This window comes from Panthera uncia (genome assembly GCF_023721935.1).
Source record: "Panthera uncia isolate 11264 chromosome A1 unlocalized genomic scaffold, Puncia_PCG_1.0 HiC_scaffold_17, whole genome shotgun sequence".
In the NCBI taxonomy this organism is placed as follows: Eukaryota; Metazoa; Chordata; class Mammalia; order Carnivora; family Felidae; genus Panthera; species Panthera uncia.
Window position 1 is genome coordinate 48,946,069 of NW_026057577.1, and position 22,050 is coordinate 48,968,118.

The following is a 22,050-nucleotide window of genomic DNA, read 5'->3' on the forward strand; positions in this document are numbered from 1 at the left end:
TTTGGTGAGAAATAAGAACAATGATAGGAGATGAGGGGCGTTTTAATTTGGAGAAATTTGATGAAATAAGAGGGGAATAAAGGAAACCCTCCATATCAAATAATGTGCGTCATGTTTAAAGATGCTATTGTAAGACCCATTGGCAGCAAGGAATGAATCCTGTATTATGTTGATATTATATTCCCCCTGACATAGAATAAGGCTGTCACTGGGGAACAGTTGTCTGACCAGGGACTGTAATTCCTAGCACTCTCTGCACCTACGTGTAGTCCTAGGGCTGGTTCTTGTGAATGGACTGCCAGCAGAAGTGATGTATTACTCTGAGCCCAGGATTTTAAGAAGTCGTTATGCCTTTTCCAGGCTCTCTTTCTACTCGTGCTAGCTGGACATGAATGGCTTCAAGGTTCCAGGGGATGAAAAAACTTCCAAATGGAAGAGACCTCGATGTATGAGTTCCAACAGGGAGGTGAGTGGTTTACCAACTAGGAACACTCACTGTGAAGTGTTACATGGGAGAAACACATTTTTACTGTGTTTGGGCTTTTAAAAACTTTAGGCTTATTGTTACAACAGGTGGCATTCCCTTGGTGAATGTGGTTGTTCATTCTTTTAATTTTTTTCATAGATGAGACCATTACTAGTTTTGAAATTGTGGGGAATTTAACTCATTTTCCTTAGCCCCTGTTCTCACATCTATAAAATGGGGCTAATGCTGTGTATCTCATTGGATTATTATCATGCCAAATTAGGTATTACAATATCCCATCTATTACAAATTGTCCTGTACTAAGTGCTTTATAGTTATCAAATCCTTCCAGTAACTATGAAATAAATTCTGTTAGTATCTATGTTTCCTAGGTGAGAAAAGGGAAACTTGGAGGGCTGAAGTTTTTGTCTGATGTTACAAGACTAGTGACCGCAAAACCAGGATTTCAACCAAGGCAGCCTGACTTTAGAGGCCACCTGCCTAAGCACTAGACTGCTATCATTAGGCTCAGCACAAAGCCCAACATAATAAATACACAATAAACACAATCTCATTTTCCTTCCACTTCAAGGAAAGAAGCAAGACAAAACCTAATTATCAATATGTATTGATAATACGTATTAATACCTAATATGTATTGTCAATATGTATTATTAGTATGTATTTGTGGCTAAGTGTACAACACACACAGACACACACAGAAACTTGTGTGACTTCGCCTTTATCCTCATTCGGTTTGGTGTGTTCAAACGGGAAGCAAACTAGAATTTCCTCGCGGTCACTGCCAATGCTGCCACTAGCACATATAGGCCCTGTCAACTGGGGATGTTATTTTGTGCTCACAGCCCAGCTGCAGCTGCATGGTCAAAAAGACCAGCAAGAACACTGAAGAAATGAATTCCAAAATGACTAATGCATTTTAAAGTTGCTTGTGAAACATTCATGCTCTCGACCTGCTGGAGGAACATTGACAGAAAACCCAGCTCCGGATGAACATGACTGCAGGAAGTGGAGGGAAGGCCGGGTCCCTAAAGTCTTTCTTATTTCGCTTATTATACCACATATTTCTTGAAGCAAACTAGTTGCAAGCATCCAATCTGAGCTATAGCTTGGAAATAGACTGACCTTCATAGTTTTGGTCAGGTGGCATTTTATATACGTGAAGTACTTTTTAAAACATTACAAACCATGATAGGAGTGCCAGTGCTTTCTCTAAAGTCATATTAGCTATTATTAGATTGTCTACAGAACCAAGCTCAGAGTGCTTTTTCAAAAAGGTACAGCAATTTCCCCCATTCTAATTGCTGTACCAGGAGTAATTTGTCTTCTGGGCTTTGGAGCTACTGAACTACTTTCTTCTTTCGCCTGAAGTTTTATCAAGGCAATATGCTTAATCAATGTTTGCTGATGTTTATGGTCTAATGCTTACTGACAGCAGGTGCAAAAAAAAAAAAAAAAGTAAATTCCCATCTGCATAAAAATCTTCCTTAAATTCACCCACATGCTGTTTTGCTGTAATTTTAGCAGACAGGTGATTTTTCATGGCACCTTCATGCGTTGTATCCCCTCCGTGGCTGGCTCCATTTCCCTACCTGCTGTTCCCGGAAGCTGTGCTCTTAGCTCCTTTCAGATTGTCCAATCGGCGTGTTGATGAACTTTCCTTAGTACTTGGTGTTGATGTGCTGGTCCAGGAAATAGACACCCTCCCTGAGTAATTTAGAATCTGTTGCTAATCCATCAGTTAAGCCAAGCTAGAGGTAGGCTATGGAATTGTACCTTTTGGAGAATAGCAGAAACCCTAAAATAGCTTCATTGACCCATAGGATCTATTTCCAATGGTCTACAATGGAAGGGAATTTAACCAAGGGAAGTCCATTAACCTTGATGATAGTCACTTGGCTAATTATCCATCAAGATCTTGGAAATGTGCACCTAACCAAAGCCTCCTCGTCATCACTCTTTGTTTACTGAAGCAAGGGAGGTGGCTCACCTTTCTGCTCCCCATTAGAGAAGGGCAGTTTGTAAACTGAAGACAGCAAACAGTGCCCTAGGCAGGCATTTTTTCACTTTGGCGTCATTTCAGTTGGCCTTCGATTCTTTTAGGCAAAGGGAATAGTTTGTCATCCATTTCTGCTGAAGAGTAAAGAAAAGGGGGAGGGCTTGGCCTCCTGGAGAGACTCCTCTTGGCCCCTCTGGGTTATCAGTGCCCTCTATCAGCTTGCATGTCTATTCCTGTCCTACCCATATGCAGGATTGTGTTGCAAATCATGTGAGGTCCAATGTAGACCTTAAATTTTAAAGTGTTATATGAAGTTAAGGCATTATTTTACTCTGTAGAAATAAAATTTTAGTGGCACCATGCAAGGACAGCCTTTGAATCTCAGGCAACTATAATAAAGACAGAAGAATGAAACCACAACACTAAGTGACTGTTTAGTTTGCTTGTTCTTAGGGAACTTACACAACTGCCCTAAACAGAAGCACTCCAAAGCCTCTCTGAGAATATTATAGTTATATTTAAATGTAACTGAGTTGTTAATACACCACTGCTGTTTCACTACGGCTGCTTTCCTCTCCCCACCATACATTGTTTCTAAAACACTGCACGACAATCATGCTAACTCAGCTTTAAAAAATAAGAAAAAAAAAGGGATGAAAGAAGAAGATATCAAGCCCCTCTGGGGGTTCAAAGGCTAGACATAAAACGACAAGCAAGTGAGAATTAAACAAAGCTTTGTGAGAGAAATCTCAAAACAAGATGCATCAGAACCAATAGAAATTCAGGATCAATTGTGTCAGCAGATCAAAGACAAGACCTAGCCTAGTGAAGAGCGTTAACTATCATCAGGGGAGATGCATCCTACTTCCTAGAGTGAAATAGACACTTTCCTTCTCTATGGTGATCAGGCTGCTTTTGGGTAAAGATATCCAAATTGAGGAATGCACATACATGTACCCATAGATTGGGGTTAGAAACTGAGAAAAAGGTAAATTAGCTTTGTAAAAAGCATTCTAGAGAGCTCAGATCCTAAAGATTATAGAAGCTAGTGTTGATGTCCTTGTTAAAGGAGTTATCCTACCTAAGCAGGATCTATACCCCATAGGCAGGTATTTTGTAGGAAGCTTTCTTCTCACTGTGCTTCAATGAGTAACCCTTGCTGCTTATCTGGCAGATAAGCAAAAAACCTGTTCCTCAATTTTAATTTAGCAGACTTAAATAAATGCATTGTTGGCTGAGAATCAGGACCATGGAGTGATGGTAGCAGTCATGGTAGAAAGACTTGGCAGGAGTAAACTGCACAGATTTGTCCAGACTCTATTTAGACACCTGCATTAGATGGAGGGTGATAGACTGCCAGTACCCTGCCTGGCTGCCAGGAGTCTATATTCATCTCAGTACTGGAACATTTAAAACAATGCTCAAAATGAACCGTCCTATCCATGCAGTACGAGTGATACATATACCTACAAAAGTAAAAAGCTTACAAGTATAACTATAAAATTGAAGTCCTCTGAATGTTGATCTTTTTGGTTAAGGTAAGAAACAGTACTCTTTTATCAAGATAAGACAAGGGCCCATTTTCTTGATGGCTCATAGTCAATAGTAAAAGAATTGTTGATTCCTAAGGCAAAGGATGGTGTAAACAGAACTAAAGCCTCATGAACAACAAGCGTGATTAAACGGGTGATTCAGACTGCAGCTAAACTTTCATATAGTGGTTATTAAGTAGAATAGAAGAAAATAGGAAAATGGGACAGATTAGCTGTCAACTGAATTTTTGTGTAAACTCTATATGGATTGTGAGAAGGAAATAAATTATTATCACCAAGGGGTACTTGAGAAAACAGACTCCGAGAAGTAAGACCAGCTAACCTGCTCTATGGGACAGACAGGTATGTCTTGGGTGATAATCCTGTTTCTGATCGGTTGGTCACCTCATTGTAACATAGTGCCTCACTGCTGTTAAATATATGTTTGGGGAAAAATTTTTTATAGAGCTAGTCCTGTAAGTCTGTAAATAGGTTGATGTGGAAAATTATGACATTCTAGGCAGCTAGTCTTTCCTCAGCCTTTCTAAAAAATTTCACCATCAATAGAGTTTAAGTAGAGGATGGGTGAGAAACCCTAAGAATTCAGGTAAAACTTGGGCCTCACCTTAGTGTCTTCGCCTTGAACAAAGAGCAAATGGTATTATTATCAGTTAGAATAATTTTTCCTATAGAGAATGTATTCCATTCACAGCAGTCACCTAACACAGTTCTTGCTGAATGAGGATATAAAAGACTTAAATGAATAAATGAGCTAACTGATTCTCAGAGAATTTTAAAATCTCCCAGTCTGATTGTGGCTTTATCTATTGCTCCTCGAAGTGCTTTAAATTTTTGCTTTATATATTTTAACACCATATTATCATATGTATACAAATTTAAAGCAATTTTTTCTTTCTGATGAATTGAACATTTTATCACTATAAGGTGTCACCCCTTATCTCTAATAATGCTTTTTGTCTTAAGACTTACTGTCTTTGACATTAAAATAGTCATGGCATTTTTATTTTGATTAATGTTTGGATGTTCTATATTGTTCCATCGTTTTACTTTTCATATTCTTATATTTTTGATGCTATCTCCTATAAGCATTATATCCACTTGCCTTCTGTAAACCCTGACTGGTTATCTTTGTCTTTGAACTGAGACATTCGGTGAATTTAATGTAATTGTTGTTATATTGGGATTTAAATCTACCCTCCTATTATATTGTTTTTCTTCCCATTCTTTGGCCACTTTGGGGGTTGATTTGAATAGTTTTTGTTGATTATGTTCCTCATCATACTTCTTCTGATTATCTATTGTTACATAACAAACCACCACTAAGAGTAATGCCCATTTTAGTTTGGTTGTGATGTGAGTTGGGGACTCAGAAGGACCTAGGTGGGCAGCCCTTTCCTGATTTCTGAGATGGTTGTCTGCATCTCATCCCAACTCCATATTTACTGAATAATATTGACAGCTTGAAGTCTGTCTTGGTGGCAGTGTTTATACCATGAAAATTGGCAAATGCTACTATTCAGGGCTTCCTCCTCCTTCCACGGAGAAGTAATGTATAGAACACTATTTTGACCATCGTGTTTAGCAGACAGACCATACAGATCCCTTTGTAGGACCCAGGGAACAATAAGTTCCCACATGGTTTCTGGTTGATGGGGTTAAGGGTCCATTATAGAGGAATCACATAGTAACTGGTTCACTTAGAAGGGTATGACAAATAAAACTGATGTTTCCCTATATACATGTTCCTCAGTCCAGTCATATTGGGGCCAACACTAAAAAAAATTATACCTGCAGGGGAGGGAGTGTATAGCAGAAGCTGATGAACTCTTAAAAACAAATGTATTTTAAGTATTCATAGAAATTAAAGTCAGGGAAGGAAAAGGTAGACAAAATATATCATTTAGAATAAGAATACTTTCATTAAAGAATTAGTAAGTCCTTAGTGATAGTTAAGAGCCCAGAGAAATCAGTACAGTAAATGGTGAGTTGAGTTCCTATTAAAAGACCATATATGGTTTATTTATTGGCTCTAGACAAGGTTTGTACTCTTTTTTTTTTTTTTTTTTTTTTTTTTTTGCCTCACATACTTGCAAAGTAGGACTGAAAATAGCTTTCACCCACCTTACTGCCTCACAAGTTCCATAGCATGTTGAGGTAATAAATTAGGTTAAAATAGAAGTTCATAAGTATCTGTGAATTACTTTGATTTAGGAAGAAATACCTGTGTGTAGTATATTGTTATATGCATCCAGAGCCCTGCGTCTTCTTTGAGTGGATTCAATTCCTGTAATACCCAATTAGAAAGTCTCGTAAGTATATGAAGGAAGTAGATTCTATGGAAAACCTCACTGAAGCACCATGGGAAACAGCAGAGTGGTTGACTTCCCTCACCCCAACAACATGGCTATCGTCCTAGATTATACAGAAAAAGTCCTATTTTATAGCCACTACCTGTGCAGTGTCTGTTCTGTAGTGAACTCAGGGCTTTTCCTTACTTCTCCTGGGCCTTCGTTACATTAACATTTGAAAACCTATTTTAGGAGGTTGAACTTTAAGCTGCTGTCTCAAGGAACCAGTCATATTACATGTATTTTCTGTTCTGATTCAAAATTACAGAAAAAAGCCAGTTACAAAACAGAAAATATGATCCCAAGTTTACTAAAAACATAGATGTTGTCAAAAATATGGGAGGCTAGGGGCGCCTGGGTGGCTTGTCGGTTAAGCGTCTGACTTCAGCTCAGGTCATGATCTCACGGTCCGTGAGTTCGAGCCCCGCATCGGGCTCTGTGCTGACAGCTCAGAGCCTGGAGCCTGTTTCCGATTCTGTGTCTCCCTCTCTCTCTGACCCTCCCCTGTTCATGCTCTGTCTCTCTCTGTCTCAAAAATAAATAAACGTTAAAAAATATGGGAGGCTAGTTTCCAAATATTTCTATGATTATTTCAGAGCAGTGGGATTATGGGTGATACTAATTTACACACACACACACACACACACACACACACACACATATATATATATATTTGGATATCCTAAATTTCAAAAATGAAGATGTATTATCAGAAGAGAACAACGCCCACACAATGCCCCATGTTTATGCCTGGCACCTTTCAGCAGCCCCAGATGCCCTCAGATTCACAAGATAGTACCTTCAGGAAGGAGGGGTAGGCATGTGATTTGATTGTCCATCAGTAGTGTTAAAAATTTCATATCTGAAATGTATTCTGAAAGCATCTCCCATATAATACTCCTCACAGCTCTACAAGAGGCTTTCCCTGAGATGATGAAGTTTTAGGATGAACTGATGCATTGAGTCTCTGTTGACAGTACAGGTTTTCCATCTCCGTGTCTCTTACTTCCTCTTCTGGTTCATGCTGCTTCTTTCCATCCTTAAAATCCTATGGCTTGTGCACACACAGCTTGCCAGCTGGACCAGAGTTATGGCAAACTAAACATTGACATCATCTGGCCAAACCCATAGCCAAGGAAATGAACATGCCTGATATATGTGTGTCCTGATTTACTTTGGAACGCCATTCCACGGCTCACAAAAAAGTCAGTTGTACTTTTTCCATATTGCATCCCAAAACCCACATACTCCTGGCCAAAGGTTAGGCTGTTTTAAGTGGTTAAGGAAAGCCAGAAAAACCTGCCACATCATATGTACTCTGAACTGTCTGATTAGGGAGAGATTATGTATTTGATGCTATGTTTTGAATATTTCAACTCCAGGATTTCCATTGTAGACTGTGTGACTTCACCTGGTTATAATTTGCATTTTACTGAGAGTCAGCAGAGCGCTAACCCCTTAGGAGACATTACCTCATCAATCCTCCCTTAGTCCTTGGGGAGAGATGGGGTCAAGCGTGATAGGGAAGAGAAAGCAGACATCAGGCTTCTCTCTTCACAATGTGACTCAGAGGCATGGACCCTGGTTCAGAGAGGAACGTGGACTCCTGAGTCCATGGTGGGGCTCCTGCACCTGTGAGAAGGTATCAGGGAAGTAGCTCCTTTCTTACAGTGAACCCCCTGTTTGTGATCCATACAGTGGATTCAAGGACCTTCTGGTGGTAGTTCTGTTCTTTGTCTCTCTCTTTCCCTACAATTTCTTTAATTTCCCAGCATATCCCAGATCCTTTTAGAGTTTAACTCAAACATATAAACTATCTTATTTTGTCCCCTCAATGTCATTCTGTGTTGTGCATTCTCTTTGTCTAAACTGTAAACTTTTTATGACAGGGATGGTACTTTATGATTTTTGCTGCCCAGCACGGCACAACACCCACCCACCTCTCACTACCTCACCCCTCCTCCCTCTACTCAGCATGGTTCTTCTGACTGCTTAGTGTGTGTCGCCCCCTGTAGATTGCAACTTCCTTAAAGGCGGGGAATTTTGGTTCATCTTTGCATCTCAAGTGCCTTGAATGGGGTCTGGTACCTAGGAGGCCTTAGGAATGAATAAGTATTCATGGAAGGAAAGAACGAATATTTGTAGGAGGAGCTCAGTTACAGTGCAGATGTGTGCTTGCTGAGTGACCCAGCACAAGATCACAGTTGACAGCTTTTGGGTGTATAGAGATGGCGAGACTATTTTATTTTATTTTGTTTTGTTTTATTTTTTTAATGTTTGTTTTTGAGAGAGAGAGAGACTGAGAGATGGAGCACAAGCAGTGAAGGGGCAGAGAGAGTAGGAGACACAGAATTTGAAGCAGGCTCCAGGCTCTGAGCTGTCAGCACAGAGCCCGACGTGGGGCTCGAACCATGAACCGTGAGATCATGACTCAAACCAAAGTCAGATGCTCAACTGACTGAGCCACCCAGGCATCCCATGATGAGCCCATTTTAAATAGAGAATAGATGAAGGAAGCACAGAAATATAAACTGAATGTTGCCTGGCATGGAAGAGGGCTTTTCATTCCAGATGATGTAGAAGAATGGACCATGTAACAGAGGTACTAGGGAGAGTGCCATTGAAATGCAAATAGGGAATAGGACACTGTGCATATGCATAGACTCGAAGAGTCTCAACATTAGCAGGATTCTAGGTGAGTAAACAGGGTTTCAGAGAGATGCAGTAATTTACTTAAAGTGCCACAGCTAAATAACGTCTGAGCTGATTTCTAATCAATACAGCATATTAAATGATCCTTAAGAAATTTTAACTCAGGGGTGCCTGGATGGCTCATTTGGTTGAGCGTTCGACTTCGCTCAGTTGGTGATCTCGTGGTTGATGAGTTTGAGCCCTGCATTGGGCCTTGCACTGACAACATGGAGCCTGCTTGGGATTCTCTCTCTCTCTCTCCCTCTCTCTCTCTCTCTGCTCCTCCCCAACTCGCATTTTCTCTTTCTCTCTCAAAATAAATAAATAAACTTAAAAAAAAGTTTTAACTTAAAAATATATCTACTAGGGCCCACATCTGGTAAGCTTCCACGGTTTCTCAGAATCCCCAAAGTATCTTAGCTAATTCTATAGTTAGTGATTGTGTAAAATCAAGTGCGGCATTTTGTACAGCTTCTGGTTGTATCCATTCAAATCAAGTTAACCTGGTTTGGGTAAACAAGGCAAACCTTACAGAAAGACAGAAGTTCCAAAAAAATAAGTGAATAAAATTTAAAAAAAGAAGAAGGCAGAAGTTCCTAATATTAAAGAGTACCTAGGTACCAATCCATCTGAGCCAGTAGATGCTAAGAATTGCCTACTGCCTGTGAATGCACGAATAATCACCCTGGCAGGGTGCTCTTCAGGGCCTGCTTTGTGGCTGTCTTTTGAAAAGCTGAGCAGGGATAGAATCAGGTGCTTGCTACCAGGCTGACAGCTTGAGCACTGCTTCCTGATAAGGAGCAGGGCAGGATTGCTGTGCACTTCCCCTGTGTGGGCTCTGAACTAAGGGTAATGATTTCCTTCTCTACTCAGAGCTCATGGTAATCCCTGCCTGTAGCATGTCTTTCTGATCTCCTCTCCTCTAAGGCTGGTCGTGTGAACAGAAAATAACCCTGGAGTGAACCCAAGAGGTTCCCAAACAAAGTAAAACCTCCCTTTCAACAATTGGAATCAAGTTGATACTCTTTGTGTTAATACACTACTTATACTATGAAAATATTAACTTTGGTATTATAGGTTCATTCTGGAATAGAGTACTAGAAATAAGTCTTTCTTAGTAGGAAAAGTTAGTGCCAAGGGACTGCTCATTACCAACGGTTCCTTGTTCCTTCTCTCTTCTCTGTATTCACTCTTTTATCCTTTTCTCTTGATGCCCCTTTCCTCTTTGCCTTCCCCTCTTCCCCCCTCCCACTTTCCCTTTCCACTCCACTCTCACCTGAGTCTTAGGTCTGCCTGGGACACTCACAGCCACCTGAAGTCTGTCAGCAGCCGGCAGAGAAGTTTGTGGCTTCTCCATTTGTCACATGTGCTTCAGTAGGGTACTTTCTCTTTATTCAGATAGAATATCCAAGGCTGTGGTCTCCTGTTGCTGCTGTCCCAAATTACCACAAACCCAGTGGCTTAAGACAACACAAATTTATTATCTTATGTGTGGAAGAAAAGAAGTCCTAAAAATCAAAGTATCACCAGGGCTGAGTTCCTTCTGGACAATCTATCCCTGTGCCTTTGCAGCTTCTAGATGAATTTCTTGCCTTGTGATCCCTTCATCTTCCAAGCCCGTAGTATAGATCTTCAAATTTCTCTCCCTCCCTCTCTCCCTCTCATTCTCTCTCTCTGCTTCCGTCATCACATGATGGCTTCTCTGGCTCTAGCCCTCCTGTTTCCTTCTTATAAGAAGGGAGAATCACATTTGTGATTCTATTGGGTTTACTCAGATAAGCCAGAATAGTCTCCCAGTCTCAAATTCCTTAATCACATCTGGAAACTCTGTTCTGCCTTGCCACATGGACATCTTTGGAGGCCATTATCTTTTCGACCACAGCTATGAAGCCAGTGGCCTCACAGGCAGGTTACTGACTTGAACATTCTCATTTAAAGAACAAGCAGCTTTACATCCTCTTGTGGGAACAAGCTCAGTTTCCGAAAACAAAACAGATGAAACACATGAGTAGGGTCTTGCCAACAGACAAGACTGTAGTTGCCTGTGGGTGAATTTCAGTCTCCAGTGGTTTGGTTTGGGGAAAGATGGAGCAGCAAGTATGGTCAAGCAGAGCTTTGGAATAACCCAGGCTCCGAGTTTGAAATCTAGCTCTCTGGCATCTGCTATAGGATCTTGGGTGTGTTTTCTTAATTATAAGAAGAACTCTGCTTAATTACAAAATGGGTATGGTAATTCTTTCCTCATAGGGTTGGAAGACTAATACAATTATGTATATAATATGCCTGCTATGGCGCCTGGCACATAGAGGATGTTTCATAGAAGTTACTTCCTTTGCCTCTTTCTTTGGTGATTCGATTAAAGGTCAAGAATGAAATTGCAATGTGGCCCCAAGTAATTAGGTTGAGAGTAATCAAATAGATGCTGAGCAGTGGAATTTTAAAATAAACTCAGAGGATATACTTACACAATCCAATGGGAACTGATGAAATCTATTTCTTCTCCTCTGGCTTCATTCTAATTATATTTTATGTCTCTAAATTGAATGCGGATATGTAAGGGAAGACTCGACCTGTCTCATGTCTATACCTGAAGAATTGCAGACACATAACAAGTATTTCTCACTCTCAAGTTTCACAGATACACAACATCTGAAGATTCAGTGGGTCTTTAGGAAGCATCCAGAACAACCTCTCAACAAATGTCCTCACTCTTTACTTGTCTTTATTTAAATGCTTTCTGCAATAAGAAGTTCACAACCTTTTGAGATAGTTTGTTGCATTGTTGGCCAATTCTTATTAGAAAGTTCCTCTTGGGGTGCCTAGGTGGCTGAGCCGGTTCAGCGTCCAACTTCAGCCCAGTCATGATCTCACAGTTTGTGGGTTCATGCCACACGTTGGGCTCCATGATGGTGGTGCTTGGGATTCTTACCCTCTCCTCTCTCTCTGCCCCTCCACCATTCATGCTTTTACTCTCTCTCAAAATAAATAAATAAACTTAATAAAATAACAGTCTGACAAAAGCATACACCATGAGCCTTGTCTTTTCTAAGTTAGAATTCCAAGGTTTCTAAAACTTACTGTCATTTACTATTCTTTTTAGGTCTTTCCAAATCTTATGGCTGCCTTTCTGTTACTGTGCCCTAGTTTATCAATGTCTCCCATAAAATAAGTCATCCAGAGCTAAACAGAGTATTCTAGATGTGGTCAAATTAGTGCACAGTGTGCTGAGACTTTCATTTTTATTGGATCTGGCTGACCTTTCCATTGATGAATTGTAATTTCATCAGTTTTTAAAACATTAGTCTCATAGTTCTGTCATTTGCTTTATTCTGAGCTTGCAGTGAATCAATACTCTATAAACAAGCATGTCTTTTCCCCTATCCTTACTTTCCCCATTGATTTAGTATAGTGTTTGTTGTACAAACAATATTAAAGAGGGTGGATATATATGAAATAGGTGATCCAGAATCTTACTGTGCCAGCATTTGCAATTTTCAATTGTCCATACTCTTTTTTCCTTAAAATAAATTTTTTTTTTATTTGAGAGAGAGAGTGTGAAGAAGGACAGAGAGAGAATCTTAAGCAGCCTCCACACTCAGCATGGAACCTGATGTGGGACTCAATCCTATGACCCTGCAATCATGACCTGAGCTGAAATGAAGAGTTGGATGCTTAACCAGCTGAGCCACCCAGGCACCCCCGTCCATATTCTTTTTAAGTCCTCACTCACAAACTTCTACAAATTTTATATAGTTTCCAACATTACCTAGAAAAATTTTCATATTCCCACTTTAAAGACTAACATGTTAACAACATTTTCCATGCCGTTACGTTATTTTTATACCCAAAAATACATTAAATTCCATAGTAAGATGTACCATATTTACTCAGCCATTCCCTATCTCAGACCTTGAAGTATACATGTACATATACATGAAATGTTTTGCCTTGGCGAGATTTTAACATAGTCCTTGAAATCAATGACTTTTTGGACCCAGATCAGGATTTTATGTTTCTCCATTTTAAATATCCTTCTTTTTAATTTTTATTCCTTGTGCAGATCACTTCTCCAGTCCCTCTGCTCTTAATGTCACCTTTCAAGTCTAAACAAATATTTGAGAGAAGTAAGAATAAGACTTTAGGTTTTAATATCCACACTAATTCTACAATTACTTCATAACCATGTCGACCAGCAATAGAAGCCTTTGTCATGCCAGCCTAAGAGCTCCTATTTCAGGGGCAGTTAGGAAAACCATCCCTACCCTTAAATGCTCTTTTCTTACTGGCCAGCTGATGCCTGTAATTAATGGAGGCTGAATGGTTAAGTTCCTTGGCCGGGCTCTGGGTTACTTTCACTTACTACATTCCAATCTTGTTATGGAAGGCTCTCAGTGAATACTTAGTAGTAGAAGGAATGAAAAAACATAATTAAAGATAAGACTTAACAATTTAAATCAGCCTGGGGAGATACCGCTTCATTCACACTAATGAGTAAATTGCTGGTATTAGATATTTCCCTGGGCACAGGTTTTACTACAAGAAAGAAAGATTGTGAAGCAGTCTAGTTCTGTTGGAGAGAAGACAGTAATGTTTTGGGACACCTCAAACAGGTACATTATAATCTTGCCCAGGGCCAACCTTGGACTTTACAAACCCAGACTATTAGGGCTGTAAGTAACCACAGAGACTTGGAATTTGTAAGACTCTTGGATACTACCCTCAAATGCATGAGACGTTTTACGGCCTTTTACAATTTTTGACTTACCTGTTTCACTTGGGCTGATGCTACCAAACAAGAGAACTTGCCTTTCGTATTACTACAGAAACATCTAGTTGGGGGAGGGGAGCTGGGAGAACAACGGGAAATAGTAAAGACTTGGTAACATCTATACTGAGCTCTGCTACATCTTTACTCAAGAGCTAACAGGGTACATATGGTGGATTGATATCCTTTCCTGGTATTCATCATTCAAGTCAAGCCCTGACTTTTGAAAAGGAGTATTAGAGTGACCCACTGTCAGAGTTTGCCTAGGACTTTCCTGGTCCTAATCCTGAAAGTTCCACCTCCCTGGAGACCCTCAGGCCTGGGCAATACTGGAACAGTAGGTCACCTGGTCTGAGAGCTACCAACAGTCCTGACTGGATTCTCTGGGAATTAACTTGAAAAAAAGCCAGAGTTGCCCCATTTCTGTTGCCCATTCTCAGCCTTCTGGCTGTGTCCCTTGGCAGTGGCCTATGGAAGGTAAGGGGAAAGTTCTTCTCTATCTCCCCTTTTTGGGTTGACTGTTAGTTTTGTATGGTGTGACCTAAGAAGTCGTGCCAAAAGAAGCTTCCCTATCCAAACTTGTGTTGTCTACTGATCTGTCAACTTGACTGAGATACCTTTGGAGCCTAAATGATCATTCCTAGAAAATTATTTCTAGAGAATCGTCCAGAATCATCACAAGTGCTACTGCAGGTTAAGTCATTAGTATTCCCATTCAGATTTGTATGGGTAAGTTTTACAAACCATCACCTAAACAATGTTCTGAGATTAGGGGACAACAGATAGGAATATTTTAATGGGCCAAAGCAATTAGTAAATCAGGGAACGGTGCTCTAGTAGAGGCCTCAGTGGTACTTTCTGTCTGCCCAGGGCAAGAAGAGGCACTGGCTCTCTTGCAAGGAAGTTATCAATTAATTATAATCCAACTTATAACGTATGTTGACTCTTCTTTAAGTTCAAGAATAGAGATACTCTCCATGTTACCAGCTCAGACTTTGAACATTTACATGATTAGTCAGATGGTGTTTTCCCTCTTAGCACTGCACAGCTTCACTGCCCGCTTTGTGTGGGTCTCATTGATTAGACTAACGTCAGATAACCTCCTGGTGGCCAGCTATGTCTTTCTCTTCTTTTCTCTTTCCCTTCTGTTTTTGCTATTCGTAGACTAATTCATTTCTTCTTCCCTCTACACATACTCTTTGTAACTTCTTCTCTTTTCTTCATTGACAGTTACCTCAGAAAAGTCTTTTTTTAAATATTTTTTTTAATGTTTATTCACTTTTTGAGAGACAGAGACAGAGTGCGAGCAGGGGAAGGGCAGAGAGAGAGGGAAACCCAGAATCCAAAGCAGGCTCCAGGCTCTGAACTGTCAGCACAGAGCCCAACACGGGGCCTGAACTCATGAACTGTGAGATATGACCTGAGCTGAAGTTGGACACTCAAGCGACTCAGCCACCCAAGTGCCCTGAAAAGTATTTTTTTTCTTTTGATGTATTATTCCCTTTTCTTCCTTATGTCCCTTTACAAGCATATACATTCCTGTATATGTATGTGTAGACGTGAGATTCCATACACACACAGACACACACACACAGGGATATCTATATCCTCACAGCTTGCTCATATATATCTGTTTCAAGTAAGAATGAGGGGCAGAGATATGAAGTTAAATTCAACAAAATAAACACTCAAGCCCTTCTATTTCTAGAGTATTTGAAAGTGCTCAGGAGCTTTTCTTCACAATTTTTATGAAAATCTTCATCTGCCCCTTTATTCTCTACTATTTAACCAGCTTTTCCTCAAGCAGTAGTACTCAATAGAAATAATTTCCTACTCGTTTTTCCTTCTTTTCTTTTTTTTCCCTTTACTTAAAAAATGATAACCAGCATCATAGCAGCAACTTTTTCCTCTTTTTGTTGTAAATCTAAGGCATATGCAGCAATATTGCATGTTAAACAAGGTTTTGTGGACTAGGTGGAGATATAAACACCATTTTATTAGGAATGATGAGAAACAGGGAAAGCAGGGGGTGAGGTGACAAATACAATGGGACAAGATGTTTGAGACACTAACAGACACATGCACATTAGGCGTTTGAGATGCGATCCTTTGCTTTTGGAAGCACCTCAGAAATCTAGAGACCTCAAATCTGGCATGGGCTTGAAAATAGAGGGTGGAGGATTGGAGCACCTGGGTGGCTCAGTTGGTTGAGTGTCTGACTGTCGCTCAGGTCATGAGCCCATGGTTTGTGTGTTCAAGCGCTGCGTCGGGCTCTGTGCTGATAGCTCAGAGCCTGGAGCCTGCTTCAGATTCTGTGTATCCCTCTCTTTCTGCACCTCCCCTCACCCCTGCCAAGCTTGTGCTCTGTCTCTCTCTCTCTCAAAAATACATAAACATTTAAAAATTTTAAAAAAAGAAAGAAAGAAAAGAAAATAGAAGAGAGGGCCCCAGTATGTTCTGGCAAGTTCTCTCATATTCCACTCATTCTGGCCTGAGATCATAACGTCTTCCAGACCATAAGGAAAAGGGGTATGTTGGTCTTGCCCTTCCCTGGGGCCCTGGCTGCTGGAGTGAGGAGGGCAGCTCTGGGCCATCTGGGTTCCAACCAATTGATTTAAATCGCATTTGTATGCCAGAGACTTCTTGTATTTTACAAAGGTCTTTTTATTAATTCACATGGCAAACCTGTAAAATGTAGCTATTATCACTATTTTATAGATGCTAAGTAATTTGCCCAAGTTAATAGTATATTTGACTTTTCTTTCTCCCTCAGCTCCAAAGAATCAAAGCCTTGTTGATTTTTGTGTCGGCAGACCACTCATACTCGTTGATTCCTTTTCATTCCACTGTTACCCCTCCCCCCATTCCAGGCCTGGGTCACTTCATGCCTCCACCCCTACAGCCTCCCACCCACCCACCTGTCTCCATCCTGCCTTCAGCTTCAATGTGTCTAAACACCCAAATGTTGCTGCTAGGGTTCACTGTTAGATTCATTGTCATTACACTGCTCTAGCTATATCATTTTCCTCTTCACACATTCGAGGACATCACCATCCTGCTGCAGGATCGTAACCAAACCCTTCAGCCTGGCATTCAGGGTCTCCTGCAGCATTTCCTCAGCCTACTCTTGCAGACTTAGCTCCCCACACCTGGCCTGACAGTCCAACTCTTCCATTCCTTTTACCTGAAAACTCTTGAGCTCCACATTCATACTTCTGCTTATTATGTTTCCCAGCTGAAATTCCACCTCTTCTCCCCTCTACCCATCTCAATCTGTGCAGCTCAGACCTCACCCTTCTGTGAAAAGTCACCCTTAGGGTCTATACCAGCCCTCGAGTATTAATCATGTAGCTCCGACTGACATCTCTGTCATTTCTGTTTAATATTGTTACTTTCCTCTTTATGGTTATGAACTTTTCATGAATTACCCCATTTTTCATGTTTTTCCAGTTATATAGGCACCTTGGAGGCAAGAATTAGGTTTCCTACTGTTTTGATGTAGCAAGATAATATCTTGAAATATTAATCTTTGTGCTTTTGTTTTTCTCTTGTCCTTGCAAGTGACTTTCCCCCTCTCAGGCAGAGGCATCTACATTGCCTTGGGGAGAAAGATAGAAGCAAGAGAAAAATCCAGAAACTCTTCATGTTCCAAGTTTCCTTTTTAACTTCTGAAACAGAGTTTTTGAGACTCAAAAGGGGAATGCTTTCTACTACAGCCAGAGTTTATACCATGACAGTGGAATTGGAAAGAGGGCTGGGCATGTCGCCCATGGTCCACTTGGCACAAGGAGGCCTGCATCTGCCTCAAGACTCTTCTGAGACCTAGTTAAAATGCTCTGTGTAGATACCTTCTACCAATACCGCGATCTGGGACACTCCTAGAAACATGAACCCTGAAGGAGGGTGGAGAGCTTTGATACCCTGGAGGACATGGAGGTGGGAAAGGAAAAACCCAGCCCGGAGACTTGGGAGGACACACATTGGGAAGCTCCTCCCTGTTACCTTGTATCCTGTATCTGTGCTCACCAAGATGGTAGCCACTAGCCACGCATGAGTGTCGAATACTTGAAATGTGGTGTGTGTGACTAAGGAATTGAATTTCAATAACCATGTGTGGCTAGTGGTTACCATATTGAACAGAGCAGTTCTAGAGTGCCTGACCACAGTCTATCTGATTCACGGTGTCTAGCACCATTCCTGATGCATAGTGGGTGCTCAATAAATATTTTTAGTAGGAATTAATGATTCACACATTTTAAAAGTAATACATACATGTTGACCACCAGTTCAAGATAGACCTAAAGTCTCTCGGCTTCAATGTTCTCTGTTCTACTGATCATACAGAAGCTCCTGTGGTTTGGTCCATTTAAAAAGCTTTACAGGAATTGATTTTTCTAGAGGTGTATAATTCCCAAACCATTGACATCAAAAGATAGCTAGCCATTTAGCCTGACAATCCCTCTACTGCTTTGAATCTGAAAGCACCTAGACCAAGCTTGCCAAAGCTTTAAATAACTCTCTCTGTACAACCCTAAAGGGAACTTGGGTAACATACTTTTTCACTCTTCCTGGTTGAGTTCAGTTTTGTTTCCTATTTGTGACCTCATTGTCCCAGTTCTTCCCAGTCTGTGCATAAAGAGATAAAGTCATATTGATATTCAAGTGATAGCAGTGGCTTCAGCCCCTTGCTAGGTCTCTGTGTCCTTATCATGATTTCTACCACCTTATACGAGAACACTCTTGAACCAGGCCTAGCTGCTTGGCCTCAGGACTGCTTCAAGCCCCTGGGGATGTCCAGGTTCCAACATGGAACAGGGCTGATCTTTGCTTTTCTACCTGGTCTCTGAAGCAGCTGCTGATACTCCAAGTCCCAATACAGGTTTCATTTTGTTTTGTTTGTTTTGTTTCAGGGAACATATATCTTTCAGCTTCTGGCTCTTCCCCCTCCTTTGGGGATCCAAACCAGTTCTTTAGCAGAAGGATGAGACTAAATTAAATAATCAACAAATAGCTGTGGATTCTATTATATATAAAAACTAATTTTTTTTTCAGTCAGTACATATTAAATATGCAGCATGCTTACTTCTCAGGCAAGACATCTTCCATGTCTGTCTTCTTTGTGCAGGACACCAGAAACTCGAGTGTCTCAGTTCATGAGAAGATAGAGACCCATAAGGATCACCAGTTATGCCAGCAGCCAGAGGATGAAACTTAGGTGGGGCGCATCTGGGAAGAATTACAAATCATTCCTTGAATCCAAAGGTGATCAAATCTTAGTGTGTATCAGAATCACCTGGAGGGATTATTATAACACAAATTGCTGGGCTCCACCTGCAGAAGGCTCCACCTTGTTATGTAGTAGGTCTTGGGTGGGACCCAAGAATTTGAAGTTCCAACGAGTTCCCAGGTGGTACTCATGCTGGTCTGGAAAACACACTTGGACAACTACTGCCTTCATCATTTGGTGACCAGCTTTCTGGAAAATCAGTGTATGGAAGCCTGATAATTCTCCAACTTCACTTCATCTTAGTTTTCTCTTATTGTAAACCTTAGTCCATAAAGACCTTTCTTGCCTGAATCCAAGAAGACAACAACTTGGACGAGAATTCTCAGTACCTTCATTCTCAGTTCTAAAAAAATTGTTAGTTTTTTTCAGGGTTTCTTTAAGCTCTCAGACATCTTGGTTTGTAGGTGGTAGAAAGCAGTGATTCACTGACGAATCAAGGCATTGAGCAGTTTGAGTAAATCTCTGTAATCTCATGGTAAGGACTTGACTAATTAGGCAGAGCTCTGCTCTATGAGTCTACAGGAATGAGTCCACTGTCAGATGGACATTGTTATCCTAAATTATTCCAGAACAAGATTGGACAATAGGACTCCCATGCTTGTCATAATTTGGGTAAAATTTCCCAAAAGCCGCAAAACGTTTACAAGGTTTAATTAATCCATTAGAAAATTCAGTTATCTTACAGATGTTTTATCCACATGACTTTAAAGGGTCAGCTGGGTAAAATTTTCAATATCACCAAATGTTTTTGCAACAGGAAAACAAAGCTTCACTTAAAATGTTTTAAGAACCTAGATTTTTCTCTATGCTTAATCACTCTTTTGGTCAATAAATTCTACTTTCCGTGATCAAATGTCACTGTTGCAATTTAAACTCACTTCTTCTTGTTTCTATTTCGTATAGTGCGGGTGAACACTACTGTTAATTATCTATTGGTAATTACTCTTAATTTATTTGAAGACAGCTAGTCACTCTTTATCTTTTCCTTTTTCATGCAAAATTACCTCCAACCCTTTAGAAAGCATACCTCATAGATCCTAATTTCAATCTCCTTAATTTGTTCATAACTGTCCTCTAGACCCTATTTTTCCCAGACCTTTTTTAAAAGCCCAGACCCAGACAGTGAATCCCTGGCTCCCAACGGATGTGCCCTCTTCACGTTGGCCCTGAGGAGTGAAGGTTCCTAATCCTGTGATTCCTGCACTCTCTGCCTTGTTGTGCTAAGTCTCTATCCCATGCAATGGTCGAGCGTCAGGTTTGAGGATCGTGGTGATGTTGCAGAATTCTGTTTTTTTTCCCTAGTCATTTATTTTTTTTATTTTTTCAATATATGAAGTTTATTGTCAAATTGGTTTCCATACAACACCCAGTGCTCATCCCAAAAGGTGCCCTCCTCAATACCCATCACTCACCCTCCCCTCCCTCCCACCCCCCATCAACCCTCAGTTTGTTCTCAGTTTTTAAGAGTCTCTTATGCTTTGGCTCTCTTCCACTCTAACCTCTTTTTTTTTTTTCCTTCCCCTCCCCCAGAATTCTGTTTTTAATAAGTATTTTTTAAAAATACTTGAATTCAAAGAATCTTTTGGATTTATACAAATTGGTTCCATTTGCCATTAAGTAAAATTAATATTCATTTCAATTAATGAATGCAAATTTGTCTGGTGCATTTTCTTTCCTTTTTTTTTTTTTTTACCGTTTATTCATTTTTGAGAGAGAGACGCGTGTGTGTGAGTAGGAGAGGAATAGAAAGAGAGAGAGAGATAGAGAATCCAAAGCAAGCTCCACACTGTCAGGGGAAAGCCTCATGAAGGACATCAACCCACAAACCATGAGATCATGACCTGAGCCGATTTCAGACACTCAACTGACTGAGCCACCCAGGCACCCCATGTCTGGTGCATTTTTATTGCTGGGTCACTCTGATTTATTTTAAGGTGTTTTTCATAAACAAAAGTGAAGGCAACTCTCATGGGTATATGATATATATATATATATATATATATATATATATATATATATATATATATATATAAATTGTGAGAAACCTATTGGTCTAGGCTTTTCTCCTAGGGAAAAATCAAGATATAGGTAACAATTGCATTGTCCTTCATCCTAATCCAGCACTACCCCCTAGTCACAGCCTCCTCTCTCCAGCAGGTTCTGTGTGTTTCAAATCCATTGACAGCAGTTAACATTCTTCTGTCATTTTCCTGTTGTGAGAGAACAGGATGCAGAGGAGGTTTCTTCTCACAAGTTACACTTAGATCAACATATGGTCTAAAATGCTTACAACTGGTAACTTCATTTCTGCTTACTCATCTTTGGTGCTATTGTTTCCAATTTTTCTTCTTCATGTATGTATATATTTTGCATTTTCAGAATATATTGATATTACTGTTATTTTAAACAATTACTTTTTGAAAAAGGATTTTTTGAAAGAGAAAATAAAATCCTTTCCTTGTATCTGCATATTTACCATTTCTGGCTCTTTTTATTCCTTTATGCATTTCCATCTGCTATCATCTTCCTTCTGCTTGAACAACTTCCTGTAGCATTGCTTATAATTCGTGTTGGCTGGCAGGGAGCTCTGTTTGTCTGAAATATCTTTAGTTTGCCTTCAGATTTGAGGGTGTCTCATGGGTAACAAATTTTAGATTGCTGCTTTGTTCCTTTCATACTTTAAAGGATGACTTTCCATTGTCTTCTGACTTGCATAGATTCTGACCAGAAGCTTGCTAAAAACTCTTCCTCTTCCTCTTTACATACAATATCTTTTTCCTCTGATTTAAAAATGCGTTTCTTTCTCACTGGCTTTAGCAACTTGATTACAATGTGCCTTTCTTTGTGCTTATTCTGCTCTAATTCATTGAGCTTCTTGAGTCTGAGTTTCTAGATTTTATCCAATTTGGGATTTTTTTTC